Source organism: Kogia breviceps, chromosome 5 (genome assembly GCF_026419965.1).
Source record: "Kogia breviceps isolate mKogBre1 chromosome 5, mKogBre1 haplotype 1, whole genome shotgun sequence".
Classification (NCBI taxonomy): domain Eukaryota; kingdom Metazoa; phylum Chordata; class Mammalia; order Artiodactyla; family Physeteridae; genus Kogia; species Kogia breviceps.
Window position 1 is genome coordinate 3,516,957 of NC_081314.1, and position 23,375 is coordinate 3,540,331.

A 23,375-nucleotide genomic window follows, 5' to 3' on the forward strand; every position below is an offset into this window, starting at 1 on the left:
TGGAGGGGGTTCAGCCTCGCTCGGAAAACCGCAAGTTCTTGCCCCGCGCTATTTTATTCTCAGCCTTTAGGGAACTCAGCAGAAACCGAGAAAGATCCCAGGACGGTACCCAGCCACTTCATTTATAACAACAAAATTTTACTTAAAGGTAGGGATTCGGAAATTAAAGTATTGGAGAAACCTTTTAAGTAGTCCCAAGTCTATAAAGGTGTTAATAACTTCATCAATAGGAGAGAGAAATTCCATTCAACAGATATTCTGAGCATCTCCTTTGTGTCGCACCCAGTCTTAAGTTCTACTGACATGCAGATTAATAAGACAGCCCCACAGCCTGGGGGAGGTCACAGTCAGACAATTTTCTGAGGTAAGATGGGTGATGAAAATAAAGTTCTGTCATGGGTTTTTTTGTAGTTTCCTGAGCTTGCGGGTGAGAGCCGGGGTTGTGGAGCTTCTTTGCTGAAGCTTCCTGATTGACAGGTTGCTTTTTTTTTTTTTTTGCGGTATGCGGGCCTCTCACTGTCGTGGCCTCTCCCGTTGCGGAGCACAGGCTCCGGACGCACAGGCCCAGCGGCCATGGCTCACGGGCTCAGTCGCTCCGCGGCACGTGGGATCTTCCCGGACCGGGGCACGAACCCGTGTCTCCTGCATCGGCAGGCGGACTCTCAACCACTGCGCCACCAGGGAAGCCCGACAGGTTGCTTTTCAGAACCTCTTTCACAGAACTACCCCTCACATCGGAGTCTCTGGCTCCACCATACACACAGGATGGAATCCCAACCTACAGACCTTTAGACAAGGGGTTCCATTTTACCCGTAAACTATGTCATGCCCATTCAAAACTAAAATCCACAGCAAAGCTTTGCACAGGGCATCTTGAATTTTTTTCTATCTCATTGCTATGAGGAATCAACGTTAGAGCCAAGAGACGAAAACCTTTTTTAGCTTCTCCTTCAGTGTGTGAGAAACAGTCCGCAAAGGGAAATGGATGGGCATCAGACTGATTTGTCCATTAATGGATACAGAGGGAAGCCAACAGCAGCATTCTTTGTGACACTGGATGTTCTAACTTGGAATTTTGTCCCCCCCTTTTACTTTCCCCCATCGGAGAGTTCCTAGTATGATTAATACAATCTTATTAAATCTTTTAGGTTATGGATCCCTTTGGCAATGAAAGGGACATTTAGATCTCCACCAAGGAAAAATATTCCCAGGTTAATTGAGTAAAAAAATACCACACTTGGTTGGAAAGGAAACAGGGGATGGGTTGGATTTCAGTTTGGAATTTCCTGGACATGGAAATTATAAAGTGATTCACAACTTGGAAAATTTGTCCAGATATTGTCTTTCTGGTACTAAAGAGAGAAAGCCAAAAAAATAAAAATAAAAATAAATTTAAAAAAAGAAAGAAAGCCAATGCATACTGATTATAGAGTTTATGGCTGGCTCATTTTCTAAATAGGCTGACTTACTGGTGATGTTTCTCTTGGGGGCAGGGAGTCCCATTTTGTGTAAACATCCTTTGCCATAATGGAGCCAAATCACGCCTTCTTTCTTATCAGCTCTGGCATGTTTCTTCCCTAGAGCACTGAAGTCATCATGTATCACTCTCAGCCCGGAGGAGCAGTGTTTCTGAAGCAATATCAGTTGCTTGCATAGCCCATGTGCTAGGCGTTAGTACGTCATATCATATACCACTCATTAATGATAATTTCTCCCATTCTCAGAAGGTGGTTCTCACACTTTCAGGAAAGATGCCAGGAATGCTCATTTCTCACTCCACTCTCACCTGCACTGGCAAATCTTCCCAAAGGATGCATTTTTCAGTCCTTCCTTTCTGCCTAGAGAGATACTAGATTTAGAGCTGTATAATCCTCGGCTGCTATTGGTAAAACCTCTGATGGAAACCCCACAGTATCAGTCATGTCTCTGCCTACCCCAACTGTGAGAGTCCCAGCCAATTTACACCCCAGCGGAGGGTGTCAGTGCTCTGAGGGTAAAAACTGTCTTACAGAGCCTTTGCCTTCTCTGGCTGGACCCTGACCAGTAACAAATGATTAAGCATACTCTTGTGGCTAGCTAACTTTACAGTATTATCCCATTCACTTCAGGACAAGTAAGGACATAATTGGGAAGTGAGGGCTGCTGGTAGCAGTCTACTCTTGAAAAGACCCTCCAAATATGTACCTTAAGTTTAACCATGTAGCCTACTGCAGTGCTAAAAAAGTCTAGTTTAGGAATGAGGGATTGAGCTTTTAGCCACAGACTAGCAAATGCCAGCATTTTCTTTCTCCACATAGTTAATTTTAAAAAATATAATACCACTCACAAGACTTAGGAGCCAGCACCCATGTGTGATGTGTAATGCTTACTGAAAGTCGTAGAACTCAAATGGAAATGTTTTGAGTACGAGAGAGGTTCTGGGAGTGACAGCAGCATGATGCTGATGTGAGACACCCTCTGTCTCTCCTCTTCAATCTCCCTCCAGTAAAACATCTGTAACTCAACAAAACGTCCCTCCGCCCAACACACCAGGACGCTAGAGAGTTCCATCGTCTGTATATCGAAAGGTGGGTGAACTGAACACACAAAAGAGGCAGAACCAGGGGAAGAGCAGAGGCGGTGCCTGAAATCCTGGTTTCCCTGCTACAGCAGCTAAGCCTGAAGCCCAAGAGAACCCAGGAGCAACAAGAGAACTAGTGCACGTGACTCCAGCCTCCTGGTTGCAGGAGTACACGCTACCACAGGGAACTGGTAACAGCAGCAGTTGAGACCTAAGACCCCATCCTTCCAGCTATGGTGGCACCTGCAACTCTGGCTCCCCCACCTACAGTGGTGGCATCCATGACCCAACAACCCCAGACGTGGCAAAGGCACCCATGACCCCAGCTCCCTGCATACCTTCCCCCTTCCCCTATCATGGTGGTGCTCTCAGCCCAGGCAATCCTGAACACAGTGGAGGTGCCTGCCCTCCTGGTGTCCCCAGCAGCAACAGCAGTGACAGCAGTGACAGCATCGAGGTATCAGCAACCCTGGAGGAACAAGCAGTGACAGTGAGGGCACCGGGTGACACCTCTGACAGAAGTGTTGGAGAAGGGAAAGTTCCCATTCTCAAATACAGCCAGAGGCAGCGCAGGTAAGAGAACCAAAAACTTGTGCTATAGCGCCACCTAGTGAAAAAGAAAAGAAAGGCCTTTAATTACCAATCTATTGGATTGTTTGACTCAAATTTAAAAAGCTTTACCTACAGAAGAAAGGTAGTCACTACTTAAAATGCACCGGCATCAGAACAACTTATCAGACACCATGGATAACCACCGTAGCACTGTGCCACTGAAAGAAAATGAAAATTCTTCAGAAACCAAACTTAAAGGCACGGAATATTACGATCTGACTGAGAGAAATTCAACACAGTCGTCATGAAGCTCAATAAGCTACAAGAAAACTCAGAAAGGCAATCCAATGAGTTCATGAATAAAATTAACAAACAGAAGGAACGCTTAACCAAAGAGACTGAAACTCTAATAAAGAACCAAAGAGAGAGACCTTCAAGATGGCAGAAGCGTAAGACGCGGGGATCTCCTTCCTCCTCACAGAGACATCAGAAATACATCTACACGTGGAACTTCTCCTACAGAACACCCACCGAACGCTGGCAGAAGACCTCAGACCTCCCCAAAGGCAAGAAACTCCCCACGTACCTGGGGAGGGCAAAAGAAAAAAGAATAAACAGAGACAAAAGAATAGGGACGGGACCTGCACCGGTGGGAGGGAGCCGTGAAGGAGGAAAGGTTCCCACACACTAGAAGCCCCTTCGCGGGCGGAGACTGCGGGTGGCGGAGGGGGAAGCTTCGGCGCCGCGGAGGAGAGCGGAGGAGTGCGGAAGACAAAGCGGAAAGATTCCCGCAGAGGATCGGTGCCGACCAGCACTCACCAGCCCGAGAGGCTCGTCTGCTCACCTGCCGGGGCGGGCGGGGCCGGGAGCTGAGCCTCGGGCTACAGTCGGATCCCAGGGAGAGGACTGGGGTTTGCGGCGTGAACACAGCCTGAACGGGTTAGTGCGCCACGGCTGGCCGGGAGGGAGTCCGGGAGAAATCTGAAGCAACCGAAGAGGCAAGAGACCATTGTTTCAGGGTGTGACAGGAGAGGGGATTCAGAGCACCGCCTAATGGGTGAGCCGAGGCTGTCAGCGTGGACCCCAGAGACGGGCATGAGATGCTAAGGCTGCTGGTGCTGCCACCAAGAGGCCTGTGTGCGAGCACAGGTCACTCTCCACACCGCCCCTCCCGGGAGCCCGTGCAGCCCGCCACTGCCAGGGTCCCATGATCCAGCGACAGCTTCCCCGGGAGAACACAAGGTGCACCTCAGGCTGGTGCAACGTCATGTCAGCCTCTGCCGCCGCAGGCTCGCCCCACATCCGTACCCCTCCCTCCCCCGGCCTGAGTGAGCCAGAGCCCCCGAATCAGCGGCTCCTTTAACCCTGTCCTGTCTGAGCGAAGAGCAGATGCCAGAGGGCAACTTACACGCAGAGATGGGGCCAAATCCAAAGCTGAACCCCAGGAGCTGTGGGAACAAAGAAGAGAAAGGGAAATCTCTCCCAGCAGCCTCAGGAGCAGCGGATTAAATCTCCACAGTCAACTTGATGTACCTGCATCTGCGGAATACCTGAATAGACACAAATCATCCCAAATTGAGGTGGACTTTGTGTGACTTTGTCTTGTATAGCTTTGCTTTTACCATTTGTCCTAGCAGGTTTTGTCTGTCAGGGTTTTTTTTTTTTTTTGTCCTTTTTTAATATAGATTTTAGCGCTTGTAATCATTGGTGGATTTGTTTTTTGTCTTCGTTGCTCTCGTCTTTCTTTCTTTTTTAAATTACTTTTTAATTTTTTTAATTTTTAATACTATTTTTCATTTTAATAAATTTATTTTATTTTCTTTCTTTCCCTCCCTCTCTCCCTCCCTCCCTCCCTCCCCTCTTTCTTTCTTCCTTCCTTCCTTCCTTTCTTTCTCTCTCCCTTTTCTTCTGAGCTGTGTGGCTAACAAGAGTCTTGGTGCTCTGGCCGGATGTCAGGCCTGTGCCTCTGAGTTGGGAGAGCCAAGTTCAGTACATCGGTCCACCAGAGACCTCCTGGCTCCACATAATATCAAATGGCAAAAGCTCTCCCAGAGATCTCCATCTCAACGCTAAGACCCAGCTCCACTCAATGACCAGCAAGCTACAGTACTGAACACCCTATGCCAAACAACTAGCAAGAAAGGAACACCACCCCACCTATCAGCAGAGAGGCTGCCTAAAATCATAATAAGGTCACAGACACCCCAAAACATACCACCGGATAGGGTCCTGCCCACCAGAAAGACAAGGTCCAGGCCCACCTACCAAAACACAGGCACTAGTCCCCTCCACCAGGAAGCCTACAGAACCCACTGAACCAACCTTACCCACTGGGGGCAGACACCAAAAACAATGGGACCTACGAACCTGCCGACTGTGAAAAGGAGACCCCAAACACAGTATGTTAAGCAATATGAAAAGACACAGAAACACACAGCACATGAAGGAGCAAGGTAAAAACCCACCAGATTAAACAAATGAAGAGGAAACAGGCAGTCTATCTGAAAAAGAATTCAGAGTAATGATAGTAAAGATGATCCAAAATCTTGGAAATAGAATGGAGAAAATATAAGAAAATACATTTAACAAGGACCTAGAAGAATTAAAGAGCAAACAATGATGAACAACTCAATAAATGAAATTAAAAATTCTCTAGAAGGAATCAATAGCAGAATAACTGAGGCAGAAAAACAGAAAAGTGACTTGGAAAATAAAATAATGGGAATAACTACTGCAGAGCAGAATAAAGAAAAAAGAATGACAAGAATTGAGAACAGTCTCAGAGACCTCTGGGACAACATTAAATACACCAATATTCAAATTATAGGGGTCCCAGAAGAAGAAGAGAAACAGAAAGGGACTGAGAAAATATTTGAAGAGATTATGGTCGAAAACTTTCCTAATATGGGAAAGGAAATAGTCAAGTCCAGGAAGCAGACAGTCTCGTACAAGATAAATCCAAGGAGAAACACTACAAGACACATATTAATCAAACTATCAAAAGTTAAATACAAAGAAAAAATATTAAAAGCAGCAAGGGAAAAACAACAGATAACATAAAAGGGAATCCCCATAAGGCTAACAGCTGATCTTTCAGCAGGAACTCTGCAAGCCAGAAGGGAGTGACAGAACATATTTAAAATGATGAAGGAGAAAAACCTACAACCAAGATTACTCTACCCAGAAAGGATCTCATTCAGATTCGATGGGGAAATTAAAACCTTCACAGACAAGCAAAAGCTAAGAGAATTCAGCACCACCAAACCAGCTTTACAACAAATGCTAAAGGAATTTCCCTAGGCAGGAAACACAAGAAAAGGAAAATACCTACAATAACAAACTCAAAACAATTGAGAAAATGGTAATAGGAACATATATATTGATAACAACCTAAATGTAAATGGATAAAGAGATCCAACCAAAAGACACAGGCTGGCTGAATGGATACAAAAACAAGAACTTTATATATGCTGTCTACAAGAGACCCACTTCAGACCTAGGGACACATACAGACTGGAAGTGAGGGGATGGAAAAAGATATTCCAGGCAAATGGAAATCACAAGAAAGCTGGAATAGCAATTCTCATATCAGACAAAATAGACTTCAAAATAAAGACTATTACAAGAGACAAAGAAGGACATGACATAATGACCAAGGGATCAATTCAAGAAGAAGATATAACAATTGTAAATATTTATGCATCCAACATAGGAGCACCTCAATACATAAGGCAAATACTAACAGCAATAAAAGGGGAAATCAACAGTAACACAATCATAGTAGCGGACTTTAACACCCCACTTTCACCGATGGACAGATCATCCAAATTGAAAATAAATACAGAAACACAAGCTTTAAATGATACATTAAACAAGTTGGACTTAATTGATATTTATAGGACATTCCATCCAAAACAACAGAATACACTTTCTTCTTAAGTGCTCATGGAACATTCTCCAGGGTAGATCATATCCTGGGTCACAAATCAAGCCTTGGTAAATTTAAGAATATTGAAATCATAGCAAGTATCTTTTCCGACCACAACACGATGAGACTAGATATCAATTACAGGAAAAAAATCTGTAAAAAAATACAAACACATAGAGGCTAAACAATACACTACTTAATAACCAAGAGATCACTGAGGAAATTGGAGAGGAAATCGAGAAATACCTAGAAACAAATGACAATGAAAACACGACTACCCAAAACCTATGGGATGCAGCAAGAGCAGTTCTAAGAGGCAAGTTTATAGCAATACAATCCTACCTTAAGAAACAGGAAACATCTGAATAAACAACCTAACCTTACACCTAAAGCAATTAGAGAAAGAAGAGCAAAAAAAACCCAAAGTTAGCAGAAGGAAAGAAACCATAAGGATCAGATCAGAAATAAATGAAAAAGAAATGAAGGCAACAATAGCAATGATCAATAAAACTAAAAGCTGGTTCTTTGAGAAGATAAACAAAATTGATAAATCATTAGCCAGAGTCATCAAGAAAAAAAGGGACAAGACTCAAATCAATAAAATTACAAATGAAAAAGAAGTAACAAGTGACACTGCAGAAATACAAAGGATCATGAGAGATTAATAGAAGCAAGTCTATGACAATAAAATGGACAACCTGGAAGAAATGGACAATTTCTTAGAAAAGCACAACCTTCCAAGACTGAACCAGGAAGAAATACAAAATATAAACAGACCAATCATAAGCACTGAAATTGAGACTGTGATTAAAAATCTTCCAACAAACAAAAGCCCAGGACCAGATGGCTTCACAGGCGAATTCTATCAAACATTTAGAGAAGAGCTAACACCTATCCTTCTCAAACTCTTCCAAAATATAGTAGAGGGAGGAACACTCCCAAACTCACTATACAAGACCACCATCACCCTGATACCGAAACCAGACAAAGATGTCACAAAGAAAGAAAACTACAGGCCAATGTCATTGATGAACATAGATGCAAAAATCCTCAACAAAATACTAGCAGACAGAGTCCAACAGCACATTAAAAGGATCATACATCATGATCAAGTGGGGTTTATCCCAGGAATGCAAGGATTCTTCAATATATGCAAACCAATCAATGTGACACACCATATTAACCAACTGAAGGAGGAAAACCATATGATCATCTCAACAGATACAGAAAAAGCTATTCACAAAATTCAACACCCATTTATGATAAAAACCCTCCAGAAAGTAAGGCATAGAGGGAACTTACCTCAACATAATAAAGGCCGTATATGACAATCCCACAGCCAACATTGTTTCAATTGTGAAAAACGGAAACCATTTCCAGTAAGATCAGGAACAAGACAAGGTGTTGCACTCTTGCCACTATTATTCAGCATAGCTTTGGAAATTTTAGCCCCATCAATCAGAGAAGAAAATGAAATGAAAGGAATCAAAGACAGAAAAGAAGATGTAAACCTGTCACTATTTGCAGATGACATGATACTATACATAGAGAACCCTAAAGATGCTACCAGAAAACTCCTAGAGCTAATCAATGCATTTGGTAAAGTAGCAGGATACAAAATTAACGCACAGAAATCTCTTGCATTCCTATACACTGATGATGAAAATTCTGAAAGAGAAATTAAGGAAACACTCCCATTTACCATTGCAACAAAAAAATAAAATACCTAGGAATAAACCTACCTAGGGAGACAAAAGACTTGTATGCAGAAAACTATGAGACACGATTGAAAGAAATTAAAGATGATACAAACAGATGGAGAGATATACCATGTTCTTGGATTGGAAGAATCAACAATGAGAAAATGACTATACTACCCAAGCAATCTACGGATTCAGTGCAATCCCTATCAAACTACCACTGACATTTTTCACAGAACTTGAACAAAAAATTTCACAATTTGTATGGAAACACAAAAGACCCCGAATAGCCAAAGCAATCTTGAGAAAGAAAAACGGAGCTGGAAGAATCAGGCTCCCTGACTTCAGACTATACTACAAAGCTGCAGTAATCAAGACAGTATGGTACTGGCACAAAAACAGAAATATAGATCAATGGAACAGGATAGAAAGCCCAGAGATAAACCCACACACATATGGTCACCTTATTTTTGATAAAGGAGGCAAGAATATACAATGGAGAAAAGACAGCCTCTTCAATAAGTGATGCTGGGAAAACTAGACAGCTACATGTAAAAGAATGAAATTAGGGCACTCCCTAACACCATACACATAAATAAACCCAAAATGGATTAAATACCTAAATGTAAGGCCAGACAGTATAAAACTTTTATAGGAAAACATAGGCAGAACACTATGACATAAATCACAGAAAGATCCTTTTTGACCCACCTCTTAGAGAAATGGAAATAAAAACAAAAATAAACAAATGGGACCTAATGAAACTTAAAAGCTTTTGCACAGCAAAGGAAACCATAAACAAGATGAAAAGATGACCTTCAGAATGGGAGAAAATATTTGCAAATGAAGCAAATGACAAAGGATTAATCTCCAAAATTTGCAAGCAGCTCATGCAGCTCAATATCAAAAAACAAACAACCCAATCCAAAAACGGGCAGAAGACCTAAACAGACATTTCTCCAAAGAAGATACACAGATTGCCAACAAACACATGAAAGGTGCTCAATATCACTAATCATTAGAGAGATGCAAATCAAAACTACAATGAGGTATCACCTCACAGCAGTCAGAATGGCCATCATCAAAAAATCTACAAACAAGAAATGCTGGAGAGGGTGTGGAGACAAGGGAACCACCCATCTTGCACTATTGGTGGGAATGTAAATTGATACAGCCACTATGGAGAACAGTATGGAGGCTCCTTAAAAAACTAATAATAGAACTACTATATGACCCAGCAATTCCACTACTGGGCATATACCCTGAGAAAACCATAATTCAAAAAAAGTCATGTACCACAATGTTCATTGCAGCTCTATTTACAGTAGCCAGGACATGGAAGCAACCTAAGTGTTCATCAACAGAGGAATGGATAAAGAAGATGTGGCACATATATACAATGGAATATCACTCAGCCATAAAAGGAAATGAAATTCAGTTATTTGCAGTGAGGTGGATGGACCTAGAGTCTTTCAAACAGAGTGAAGTAAGTCAGAAAGAGAAAAAGAAATACCATATGCTAACACACATATATGGAATCTAAAAAGAAAAAAAAAGTTCTGAAGAACCTAAGGGCAGGACAGGAATAAAGATGCACAGGTAGAGAATGGATTTGAGGACGTGGGTGGGGGGAGGGTAAGCTGGGACCAAGTGAGAGAGTGGCATGGACATATATACACTACCAAATATAAAATAGTTAGCTAGTGGAAAGCAGCCACATGACACAGGGAGACGAGCTCAATGCTTTGTGATCACCCAGAGGGGTGAGACAGGGAGTGTGGGAGGGAGACACAGGAAGGAGGAGATATGGGAATATATGTATATGTATAGCTGATTTACTTTGTTATAACGCAGAAACTAACACACCATTGTAAAGCTATTATACTCCAATAAAGATGTTTTTTTAAAAAGTGAAAGTAGGCAAACCCCTCTGTAAATTAAAAATGCTATCTGAAAAAAAAAAAAAAAAAAAAAAGGAAAAAAAAAGAACCAAATAGAAATTCTGGAGTGGGAGAACTAAAAAAAGTAAGATTAAGAATGCATTAGAAAACATTGAAAGTAGAGCAGACCATACGGTAGAGCGAATTATCAAGCTCAAAGATAAAAATCTAGAAATAATTCAGGTAGAAGAGGAGAGAGAACTAAGAACTAAAAATAAATTAAGAAATTCTAAAAGAACAATCTGACTTCACTGGAAAAGGCAACATAGGGATAATAGTTATCCCAGGAGGAGAAGAGACAAAGGAGGGGACAGAAAGTTTATTTAAAGAACTAATAGCTGAGATCTTCCAAAACTTGGAGAAGAAACTGGATATACAAGTCATGATGCTAAGAGAACACCTAAGTACCTCAATGCAAAAACACATTCTCCAAGATACATTATATTAAACTATCAAAATTCAATGACAAAATATTTTTAAGGCAACCAGGGGAAAAATGACAGTAACCCCCAAAGGAACCCCCATTATTAATCTATCAACAAAATTTTTAGCAGAAACTGTACAGGCCAGGAGACAGTGGAATGACATATTCAAAATATCAAAAGGTAAAAATTATCAGCCAAGAGTACTCTATCCAGCAAAGTTATGCTTCAGATATGAAGGAGAAATAAAGGATTTCCCAGACAAACAAAAGCTGAGGGAGTTCATCACCACTAGACCTGTCTAACAAGAAATGTAGAAAGGAACTCTTCTTCCAGAAAAAAAAAGGGCAAAGTACAGAAAACTTTGAGTAAGGTGATAAATAGACAGAATAAAAAAATTGCTACTCTGTATCAGAATAGGTTGTTAACCATTTAATTATAGCATAGAGGTTAAAGAGAAAAAAGCAGTATAAATTAACATTAGCTACTTCTATTTGGTAGCAAACTCACAACATTAAAAAGAGGATATTTGAGACGATAAAAACATAACAGGGGAAAAGGAAAAGGATGGAAGCCATGTAGGCAAATGAAGATAAGACACTATCAGGAGAAAAAGGACTATTTTACCTATGAGACATTTATTTTTTATGTGAGCAATTATTTGATTTATAAAAAGATGCAACCAATTTTAAATTGACACAAAATATAATTTTCAAAACAACATTAAAAAGTAAGTGTATTTAACCATACTCAGCTCATTACAGAGCATATGAGTGAGTGGAATAATAATTCACGCTACAGCATGTTTAATGAACTGGCAAAACATAAAGTTGGTCGAAGGAAGGCAGAGGAAATCTGTCTTTTAAGAATTAGAACCGAGGGGCCCCATAATCATCTGGCAACCGCTCAGTGTTGTACCTATGGTTAGAAATGTACATGACGGGAACTCCAGGGATCTTCTGGATTCTTTGTTTAAAGTCCCAGTCAACTGTGGCCACAGTGTAACACTTGTGCTGAGTTATTCTTTGTACTAAGCAGTCAACTGCATAGGTTCCTTTGTGTGTACACGGTAATCGTTCAAATCTTGGATCCTTGGCAATCCTTAGAGCCAGTCAATACTTCTGCCCCAATTTCTCAATTTCAGCCATTATGCAGTCAGTTATACAAGGGATACACCTGGCATATAGCCAGTCCATCACTGACTGCACTAAGTCCAGTTTGGCTTTAATGGTAAAGTTGATAAAGTTGGTATCGACCAGGATGTGGTAAGGTGGGCTGGGTGTTATATTGGAAGAATAAGCAGGAAGGGTGTTGGGGGACTTCTCTTTCCTTGAGTGCACTGGGATCTTTCTTTTCTTTCTTTTTCGGTTTTAATCTATCCTTTTCTTTAAGCCTCTGATCTCTGAGACTAAGCATTCGCTTCATGGTTGCATACTTCCGTGTTTTCTTTTGCTTTCACATGTTCACACTGCACTGTTGTTTCTCTACCTATGATACATTTTACACAAACCTCACAGTAACTGCAAAACATAAATCTAGAGCAGAGACACAATATAAAAAAAGAGGAAACTGAGAAAAACATCATAGAAACTGCCAGACTAAAATGGCAGGCATAAACACAATGAAAAAGAAACAATGGAGATATAAAAGAACAAGAAAACAAAAGACAAAATAGCAGCACTAAGTCCTCATTTATCAGTAATCCCCCTAAATGTAAATGGGTTGAATTCACCAGTCAAAAGAAACAGAGTGGATGGATGGATTAAAAAGAAGACCCAACTATATGCTATATCTAGGCGACTCATCCAGCTCTAAAGACAAGCTGAAGCTCCAAGTGAAGGGAAGGAAGATGACACTCCAAACAAATGACAGCCAAAAGAAAGTGGGTATAGCCACACCCATCCAACAAAATAAACTTCAATCAAAAAAGGTAACAAGAGACAAAGATGGACATTATAGAGTGATAAAGAGGACAATTCATCAAGAAGACATAACAGTTATTAATATATATGCAGCTAATATAACAGCACCAAAATATTTAAAGCAATTATTAACAGACCCAAAGGGAGAAATTGACAGCAACACAACTACAGTTAGAACTTTTAACACCCCACTTACATCAATGGAGATTCCTCAAAAAATTAAGACTAGAAGTACTACATGATCCAGCTATTTCATTTCTGGATATTTATCCAAACAATACAAAAACACTAATTGGAAAGATATATGCACCCCTATGTTCACTGCAACATTATTTACAATACTCATATGTACATACAATGGAATACTACTACTCAGCCATAAAATAATGAAATCTTGCTATTTGCAACAGCATGGATGGACCTTGAGGGCATTAATATGCTAAGTAAAATAAGTCAAGTACCGTACGATTTCACTCATACGTAGAATGTAAAAAAAAAAAGAAAACAAAATAAATGAACAAACCAAACAGAAAATACATAGATACAGAGACCAGATTAGTGGTTATCAGAGGGGAAGGGGGGTGGGGGAGGGTGAAATGGGTAAAGGGAGTCAACCATATGGTAATGAGGGGAAACCAAACGTATAGTGATGAACATGCTGCAGCGTATACAGAAGTCAAAATATACTGTTGTATGCAAGAAACATATAATGTTATAAACCAATGTTACCGTAATAAAACAAAACAGTGGAAATGAAACAGTGGTTTTCAACCCTTGCAAAATATTAAATTCACAAGGGGAGACTTTAAAAGGAAAAGCAGATTACCTGAATCAGAATTTCTGAATTTTAAAAAAAAATCTCCCCAGGTGGTTCTCATAATCAGACATGGTTCAGAACCACTGGTGTAGAGTTTAGAATACCTGCTCCAGGTTTCCCCGGAGGTGGTAGTGTCAGCCCTTTCTCTCCCACAGCTGCCATGGGCAGTAGCTTACAGGTGGGAGGGAGCTTGGTGCTAACCAAATGCTCACAAATCAAATCAGTGAGAGACGCAGGATCCAGGAGGAATCTTTGACTGACAGTCTTAAACACCAACTGAACTTCCAAAGCACTGTCACTTTCTCTACATCAACTAGGAGGAGGGTAGTAGATAAGGACAAGATTTCCCCTGATGAGAAACTACGTCTGCTATATAATTAACAGAGTCATGGTCACATCAGAACTAATACTTCTTAGGAAACATTTTCTATTCAGCTTCCTTGAGATAGTACAAAACTCTAAGGACTCAGATTTTTCCTCCCCAAGTCTTTCCAAATACAATTATACTATCTAAATATTCCAACACCTTCAAATACCATCCCACACCAGTCACTGGTAGGTAAATGATATCTGGAAAAATCTTGATGCACTGTTTCAGACTGTAAAAAATTTCCTCTGGACAAATGAATCCTAAATTTTTCTCATCTCCTTCACCCTCATAAACAATAGCCATTCTTTAAATCTAACAGTGAGAACCAGTCTCCACCAGAAATCCTAGGGCTGTATCAACATCAAGGTATATTGGTCAGATTTTGTCCATTGGTTTAGTATATATCAATATCTATTTTTTTAAATCAATATCTATTTTCAACCTTTCTAGATTTCTGAAGATTCATTTGGATTCCAAAACTCAGTTCTGTAATGGTTACAAGGTCTTTAACATGGTCTGATGGCTTTTTAACCATTTTCCTTAAATGGTAATGTGTCTTATACTAATTATGTTCTATTTTGTACCCCTTTGCAACAACCCAATCTCACTCTTAGAGAACATTGCTTTCCTATCAGGTAGCTTTCCTATTCTCTCTCTCTATTCTATTGCATGCATTCTAACGAGTCACTGAAGTCTGAACTCAGGTTTCAGGCTCCTCTCATTTAGAGACACTAGCTGGGACATGTCGGAAATTATTTCTTTGGGTCTTCTGACATCTGTCAGTCTCAAAAATCATGTGGGTAGCTATGGCCATATTCTGTTATTAGAACATATTATCACAATAATAATCACTTTTTAATATTAAAAAGCTTAGACCAATCTAAGTTAAAATGTCACTGAAAATTCTAATTCAAAGCCTTTCCTGCCTTATGATTGTACTCTCTTCCCTCTTCTGCTTCAGATTCCTCTAAAATCAGATTGTGGAGATATGGTGTTAAAAGAAAGCAGCAATAATCTTTCACATAACTCATTCTGCTTCAGTCCCTTGTCTTTGATATCCTGCATGGCCACAAGTACATATTCTTTAGAGGAGCTATAGGGAGTGTCCTCGCTGTAGAGTTGTCTGGTATGGGTCATGGGCTTTCTAGATGACTTTTTCCAATGACTTCACAGATCCAACTTGCTCCTGGGTTCTTCTTACCTAGATGACAGCCTCTGGATTGGGGACTGGTAAATGGCTCAAACCTAATGTCCCTTGACTGATGGCAAACTTGCATGTCCTTGCCAGGCTAATAAAGGCTACACTGCTGTTGCTTCTTTCAATATCTTTGCCAACATGGACTAATTTAGCAAGCTTTTCATCTTTTAGGTAAGAAACAGCTTAGGTCACTACACTCACATATGTATGTGAACTTCTAGGGACACACGTCTGGTCTCCTAAGAACTCTCTTACTGCACTCTGTCCTGTAGACTGACATTCTCTTCTTTTGCTGATCACATAATAAAAAATTTAGTCATGCGATTATTGTCCTTATTTGGTCTTTACTCCAAGAACTTCCTTTGAGAAAGCAATGGACTGGGTCAGATATTAAACCCCAGTTCTAGCTGCTGTGGCCAAGGATATGGGGTTATGGGGTCCTTGCCCGTTTAAAAGTTTCTCTCGGAGCAGACTCTCTAATCACAGGGCTTGAGCAGATTTATTAAAGGTGAGTGGGGTACAGAGGAAAGAAATAATTTCATGTCCACTATTTCTCCAAAGTGTAATTCTCTAAGGTATAAATATCAATGATAGGAAAGAAGAACTCAGAAATCGGGATACCTAGAAGAGAGCAGATCTTTAATAATTATACTTTGGTTTTTGTAAATTCTTTACTGGCCTCACTCACTCATCTGACAAGATGAGTAAAATTAGTGGAAGCACCCTGATTAGAGTTTTTAAAGAGACAGGAAAGAAAATGGAAAAATGGAAGTTTCTTACAGTAGTTAACATTTGCATAGCCACTTAAAAAACTTAGCCTGCTACTAAGTGAAAGATTTTATTTCAGATTTTAAAGATCTGTATGAAACAGACAAGTAAACCATGATATTTTGTGGCAATTTTCATGTTGTCTTATAATTACAACTCAAGTCTCAAAGCTAAAGTAAATAGATACATATCATCTCCACAATTTAAAGATCAACACTAGATTTACTCCTGCCTGATTCAGTGAAAGCTGGCAAAACCAGTCTTCTCCCAGTCTTTATAGATAAAGCACTAGACTGGTTTCTCATCGAGTCTAAATGCTCTTCCTCTGGGGTCCATGAAATAACTCTACACCCTTTCAGTAAGTTTCTCAATTTTGCCTAAGGTACTTTATGTGAATCTCTGTTACTTGCAACCAAATGACCCCAGACTAAAATATGAAGGACTGTGGTCTTAAGTAGCTCGTCAGACAACCACACCATTTTCCTTTTCTAATCAATACCTAATGGAAGTAACTAGGGAACACCTGGGGTAACAAGACCAACCTCTGCAAGTTATGGAAGGAGTTCTTAAGGTCAAAATGTGTGGAAAACAGAAGGTTCAGGTGATAACTCAGTCATCCTGACAGCAAATAAAATAAAAACTCTCAACTCTGCTACATAAGTGAGCAAGCACACTTGAAAGACGTGGGTAGTATGAGGGGTATGTCTCGCATTTGTCCCTGGCAAAGCCCATTAACAATTCCCAGGAGATAATAATAGAATCTGGGTAATAAAATAACGTCTAACCTTTTTTTTTCTTTTCCTTTGGGCCTCCTTTGGTTTCACTTGCTCATAGGGCGCTGCGCAGAGGCCTTGCCCCCCCGGACTTCAAGTCAGAGTTCCTAGTGCGAAACGGCTGCGCCTGACACTTCAGCTCATGAGGCCGTCAACCTGCAGGCAGAAGCGCTGCACAGGACACTCAATTTAAGAGGGTGGTAGCGCGCCGTGTGCAGAGACGCTGCGCCCGTCACTGCACTCTGGAGCGTGAGCTGCGCAGGCGCGCACCCGCCTGGCGCGAGCCCCGCCCCTTCCCCCTGCTGACGAGATCCCGGTGAAGCAGCCCCGCCCACAGCGGGTCCGGGAGAGCGCGGACTTTGTAGCGCCGACTCGCGCGTCTCCATTCTTTGATCAAAGAATAAAGCTTTCCTTTGCTTCTGAGCCGAACTTACCTTTGTTCTATGGACGCAGGAGGACCCTTGTTGGGGACGACTCGGAAGGGTTGGTAACAATTCCTATCATGTATTATTGCTATTATATACCTTATAGCCCATATGCCATTTTACACGTATTATCGTCCTTATGAGACTATGAAGCTCTGAGGGCATAAGTTCCTAATTCATCTTCATATTTTCCCATCAACCAGCATGGGGTCTGTTATTTAGTATATAGTATGTGCTTAATAGGTATTTGTCAAGAGTGAAAATGATGGGGAATTAGGATTAGTCTCATTGGAACTAATGGATAGATATCCCTATCTCAGGGATAGCTTATTTGATGAAAACAAAGGGAATATACCTTAAAAGAAGAGACACTCTGAGATGTTACCTTATAGGTAGAGTAGTGGTTCTCAAGTAGGACTAGTTTGTCCCCCAGGGGATGTTTGGTAATGCCTGGAGACATTTTTGTTTGTTACAACTGGGAGTAAGGTATGCTACTAATATCTAGTGGTTAGAGGCCAGGGATGCTGTTAAACATCCTACGATGCCTAGAATGATTCCATTCTCCACCCTCCACAATAAGGAATTACCTGCTCCAAGATGTCAATAGTACCAAGGTTGAAAAATACTAAACTAGAGTTTCCTCTGATCAGAGTTTTTCTTGATGACTGGAGTAGAAACAATGCCTTTGGGCTTCAGTTACTAATAGCAACATCTGGTGCCAGAGGTACTTTTTGCCGCACTATAGCAATTCTCCCCTTATTTCTTTTGATAATAGAACATCTTGAGTTTTAGCGGGACCCTTGACTACCAACTAGAGACTACAGCTCTCATCCTCTCTTGTAGGCAAGCTTGAGGATGGGAGTAAATTCTTGCCAATGAAAAGGAGTGGAAATGATGTGTGCTTTGTGTCCTTAAAAAGGAGGATTTTTGCACTCTTCATTCTTTTCTTCCTGTAAATTATAACACGGATATGGGGGGTATGAATGATATTTGTCCATGTGGATACAGATAAAACTACAGGAAAGGAATTCCATGATGGTCCAGTGGTTAGGACTTGGCGCCATCACTGACACGGCGTATGGCCCAGGTTCAATATCTGGTCGGGGAACTAAGATCCCACAAGCCCTGCTGGTGCGGCCAAACCAACAAACAAAAAAACCTTACATGGAATGCCGAGTGATGCAGAGTGATGGGATAAAAGAAACCTGGTCCCACGGAGCAAAGTCACGTGCCTCATTTGTCCTGCCTGTTTCCTGCTGGCCCGTCACATGAGAAGAAAGCAACCTCCTTTTTGCTTCACACAGCATTGTTTGAACCCTTTGTAATAGCAACTTAGTTTTTGTCCTACCTAATACAAACCACATACAGTTTTTAGTGTCTGGATGATGACTGGGAGTGAGTAGCACCATAGGAGATAGACAACCACACGCACAGGTTTAGAATGCTGTAGACAGGACCGGCTAAAACTGATAAATACATGATGTTGGCAGACAGAAGGAAATAGACTACATCTCAAAAGAGACCCTATTATTTGCATGCAGTGGTCTTCGTAGCAGTCAGCTAGCTCATGGATCATACAAACTGTGAAATGTGGTAGGAGTTGAGGTGACTGTGATTTTTAAGTTGAAGGATTTAGAATGTGCATTGATTATTTCCCCCCTGCATTGATATTGCTTTTAATTTCTTTGTTTATAAGCTTTAGAGGTGTTATTAGGATATACAGCCATCTAGTAGAAAAAAAACTTCCCAGTTTCCTGGAGCAATGTTCTATAAGAAGGAGATGGACATTTAACTCTTATTGTAAACATTAGCGATCTTAGGAATAATGCAAACATCTTGTTTAGTAATTTGAGGAAACGGTGGGGAGTAGATAGAACTAAAGATTAAAACTAACACTTTTTAGCTACCAATTGCCTGATACTCTGCTTTATTCCTCTTGTTGTGGGATATGATTTAGGGAAAATGATCATTGTTTTTTTCCTCCTACATGTTCTGGTTGCTGCCCTGATTTCTACCTGTCAAATGAGCAGCTTTCACCCTCTCAGGGGAGGATATGTGTAGCTGAGAAGGGGAAAGAGAGATGTTAAAACTCCTCTGAGCCAGGCATTTTGAAATCCAAGCCTTTTATGAGCCAAGCTTTTTGAGATCACAAAGCATTTCTGAGCTATAAAAGCCTAAGCCTCTGGAGAATGTTAAACATGGAGTCTTGAGGATAAAATTGGGGGTGAGGGAGGGGAGCTTGCTAAGATAAGAGTATTTTCCCAGAGGAAAGGAGATGAAGTTTAATGAGTGAGTGGGAAGAGTGTTATCTGAGGGGAAGGAGCTAGAGTTTGGAAACCCAGGGTGACTGAGACAGCATGTTGTGCCCTATTCTCGGCCTGACCGTTAAGGCAGGCCACAGAGAGATTTGGTAGGAATCTTGGCTCAGAGGAGGCGAGTTTTCCATGAAGCCCGAGGGAGTGCAGGCCTCGAAGATGAGTCCTGTTAGTGCACCTGTTTCCAACCAATGTCATCATCGTCTTGCAGTAGAAGGTAGAAGGGTATGGGTCTGCGTGTGCATCTGGGCCTGGGTCTGGGTCTGGGTCCAGGTCCAGGTCTGGGTCAGGTTCCAGGCCTGGGTCTGGGTCTGGGCCTGGGTCAGGGTCCGGGCCTGGGTCTGAGTCTGGATCTGGGACCGAGTCTGGGCCTGGGTCACAGTCTGGGTCTGGGTCTGGGTCGGGGTCGGGGTCTGGGCCCGGGTCCAGGCCTGGGTCCAGAACTGGGTCTGGGTCTGGGACCAGGTCTGGGTCTGGGCCTGGGCCTGGCTCCAGATGTGGGTCTGGAACCGGGTCTTGGCCTGGGTCTGGGTCTGGGCCTGCGTCAGGGTCTGGGCTTGGGCCTTGGTCAGAGTCTGGGCCTGGGACTGGGTCTGAGTCCGGTTCTGGGCCTGGGTCAGGGTCTGGGTCCAGGTCCAGGCCTGGGTCAAGGTCTGGGCCTGCGTCAGGGTCTGGGCCTGGGTCTGAGTCTGGGTCTGGGCCTGGGACTGGGTCTGGGACCAGGTCTGGGCCTGGGTCACAGTCTGGGTCTGGGTCTGAGTTTGTGTCTGGATCTAGGTCCCTAAGCCTAGGTCTGGGACTGGGTCTTAGGCTGGACTTGGTGCTGAAAGAGGCTGGAACTGGGACTGGGAGCAGAGATGGGGCTGGAACAAGGCCTAACCCTGGGTCTGGGTGTGGGATTGTGCCTTGTTCCGCACTAGATCTGGGCATAGATTTAAGTTGGAGATGGGTCTGGGCTTTGGGCTGGGCTGGCGCTGAAGATAAGTTTCTGTCTATAAGAGGAAGTCAGGGCTGCTGCAGAGCTGCAGAGGCTTTACCCTTAATTAAGTTAGTAGATATCAGGAATCGTATCTAGACTTGCTCTGATAAGGTCACTAAACTGTCAGTGACCAAGAATTTCCTACCAGCAAAGCCTTTTCACTCAGACTTCCCTTTAAATCCAGAAATCCTGGTATCTGATTTCAAATAAGAGTTCATCAAGAGCAGAACAAAAGTGAAAATATAGCTTTAGTTATGGCAGAGTCTTAACAATTAGTTTGCAGTTAGAAGACATTTACGTTTTTTAGCTCTTTTAAATCTTAAACAATTTTCATTTATTCATATTTTATGTTTTAAAGTAATTATATTTTAATCAAACATGTTACCTTTGGTTGTTATTTATATTGGTTTTGGAATTATTATTATAAGTATTACTGTAGCTTTCATTTCTAAACTTTTGTGGATCTATGATTTTATAAAAATGGATTATGGATTATAGTTATCCATGTTGCAGATGGTACAGCATGCCTTGAGAATAAGTCTTTCAATTCCAGCTCTGCCTTTATCTTGACTTTGAATGTGTCGGTTACTCTTAGAACCTCACTTTTGACATAACAACCTTGCCTCATAGGATAGAGTGGTCCATCAGCTAGTAAAAACAACATACAGAACAGACAAGCCATACTCCATAATATCCATTCCCTCCATAGACGTCACCCTCCACCTGGCCTCACTATCAGAATCCTTCTCCTGGGGAACACAAGCTACTTTGGGCAACTCAGTCTTTTGAGTCCCACAAAAGTGGTTGTGAGTAATCTAGACTGTAAAATTCCCACACTAAGTTGCTAAAGTGTAAGTTACTATCCCACTTTGGACTCAGTTTGCTTATTCTGTTTTGATCTTACTAAGAGAAAACAACCATTATGAGTTTCCATGATGTCTGGCACTTAGAACTCATTTACTCACTTAATTTTCACAAGGACCTGCAAAGGTGTGTTATTATCTCTATTTAATTTGAGGAATATGAACCTGAGAAAGACTTAATCACTTGCCCCTAGCTATGTAGGTATACCTGACTGAGTCAGAATTTGAAATAAATACCTTCTGACCCTGCATAGGAAGCCCCAGACCTATTCCTGCTCTCTCATTGCTGGGGCACTTACAGAGGTGACAGTGCTCCCTGACTCATAGTCAAGTGCCTGCCTTTGGTTTCTGACCTTTCCTAGATTCCTCTGACCCTCAGCTTTCCTTCAATATTGTGACTTAGCTTCTTGTATCTTGAATCTGAGCCCCATGTCTATGATTCACTGTTAGGTGTTCTCTTGGTAGGGTTCTTAAAGGTAGAGTTTTTAATGTATGTAAAAAATTGATTTGGTTTGGACTTAGGTAATAATGTAGAAATTAAGACATATGATATAAAAACTAAGAAAAAGAAATACAGCAACTCTTGATTTTCACAAGAGGGTGTGTGTGTGGGGGGGGTGTTATTTAAGATAAATTACAAATTCTGGGGCAATTTTTTATCCCCATCTAGTATAATACACTGCTGCCTACACCAGTCTGTTTGTTTTTAAAGAATGCAAATTAATTTTAATATTGGAGTAAGGCATTTTAAAGGAAGGAAAATCTGTTGTTAAAACATCATATAATTCAGATTTCATTTGTATTCCACTTTGAATAGAATTGCCTGTGGCGTTACTTCATCTAGGAACACAGATGGCAGAAATATGTTTATATATTCACATTTTTTATATTCCTTATAAATTTCATTCATAATCTTTGGCACTGACACAGTTTTATTCATTGAGATTCTAAGATATGTGTAGAACTACCTGTTTAATTGCTCTGAATACAAGTCCAGGAAATTCAGGGTCATGAGGAAATCATTAGTCATGACCTTGAAGAGTTAATGTGGCAAAGAAAATCAGGAAGAAGGATTTTGTTCCTTGGGTAAATGGCTGATTCTGGTGGTACAAAATGTGCAAGATGGGCATACCAAATAGCAAGAAAACTATCAAAGACATAAAAAAAAATCATACCAGGACTTCCCTGGTGGTCCAGTGGTTAGGACTTCACCTTCAAATGCAGGGGGTGCAGGTTCGATCCCTGGTTGAGGAGCTAAGATCCCACATGCCTCATGGCCGAAAAATCAAAACATAAAACAGAAGCAATGTGGTAACAAATAAAGACTTCCAAAAAACGGTCAACATCAAAATCAAAAAATCTTAAAAAAAAAAAAAATCATACCAAAAGTACTCAGGAGCCCACCTGAGGAATTTCTCAGTGGCCAAATAAGGGACAATTTGGCCATAAACAAGGATATAACTAGAATAAATTTAAACATATCACACAGTTTAAATCTATGAGTTCCTAATAATAGTTTAAAAAATAGCTTATAGCTCAATATTGGAGGATGCTAGGAAACCAGCTTATTATTTTTAAAACTGATAAAGGAAAAGAACAAGCATTTATCCTTTCTCTTCTATATGTATTTGGCTACTCCTGGGTAACCATATAGTTGATGTGTAATGCGCCTCTTTATAGAAGTATTGTAGTTAATAAGTAAAGAAAGAATATTAGACTTAGATATCAACATATTTCAATTCTCCAAAGAATTAGTGAATATATTCATTCATAATCAATGGTCTCTATCTTCACAGTATAGAGAGAACCAGACCTCTTGATGAAAAAACAAAACAACATTTAT

General features: G+C 41.1%; 1 pseudogene; it reads right to left on the minus strand.

Moving 5' to 3' along the window:
- Nucleotides 1–11,971: 11,971 nt before the first annotated feature.
- Nucleotides 11,972–12,564, minus strand: LOC131757052 (rRNA-processing protein FCF1 homolog pseudogene; annotated as a pseudogene).
- Between the last annotated feature and the right edge of the window lie 10,811 nt (nt 12,565–23,375).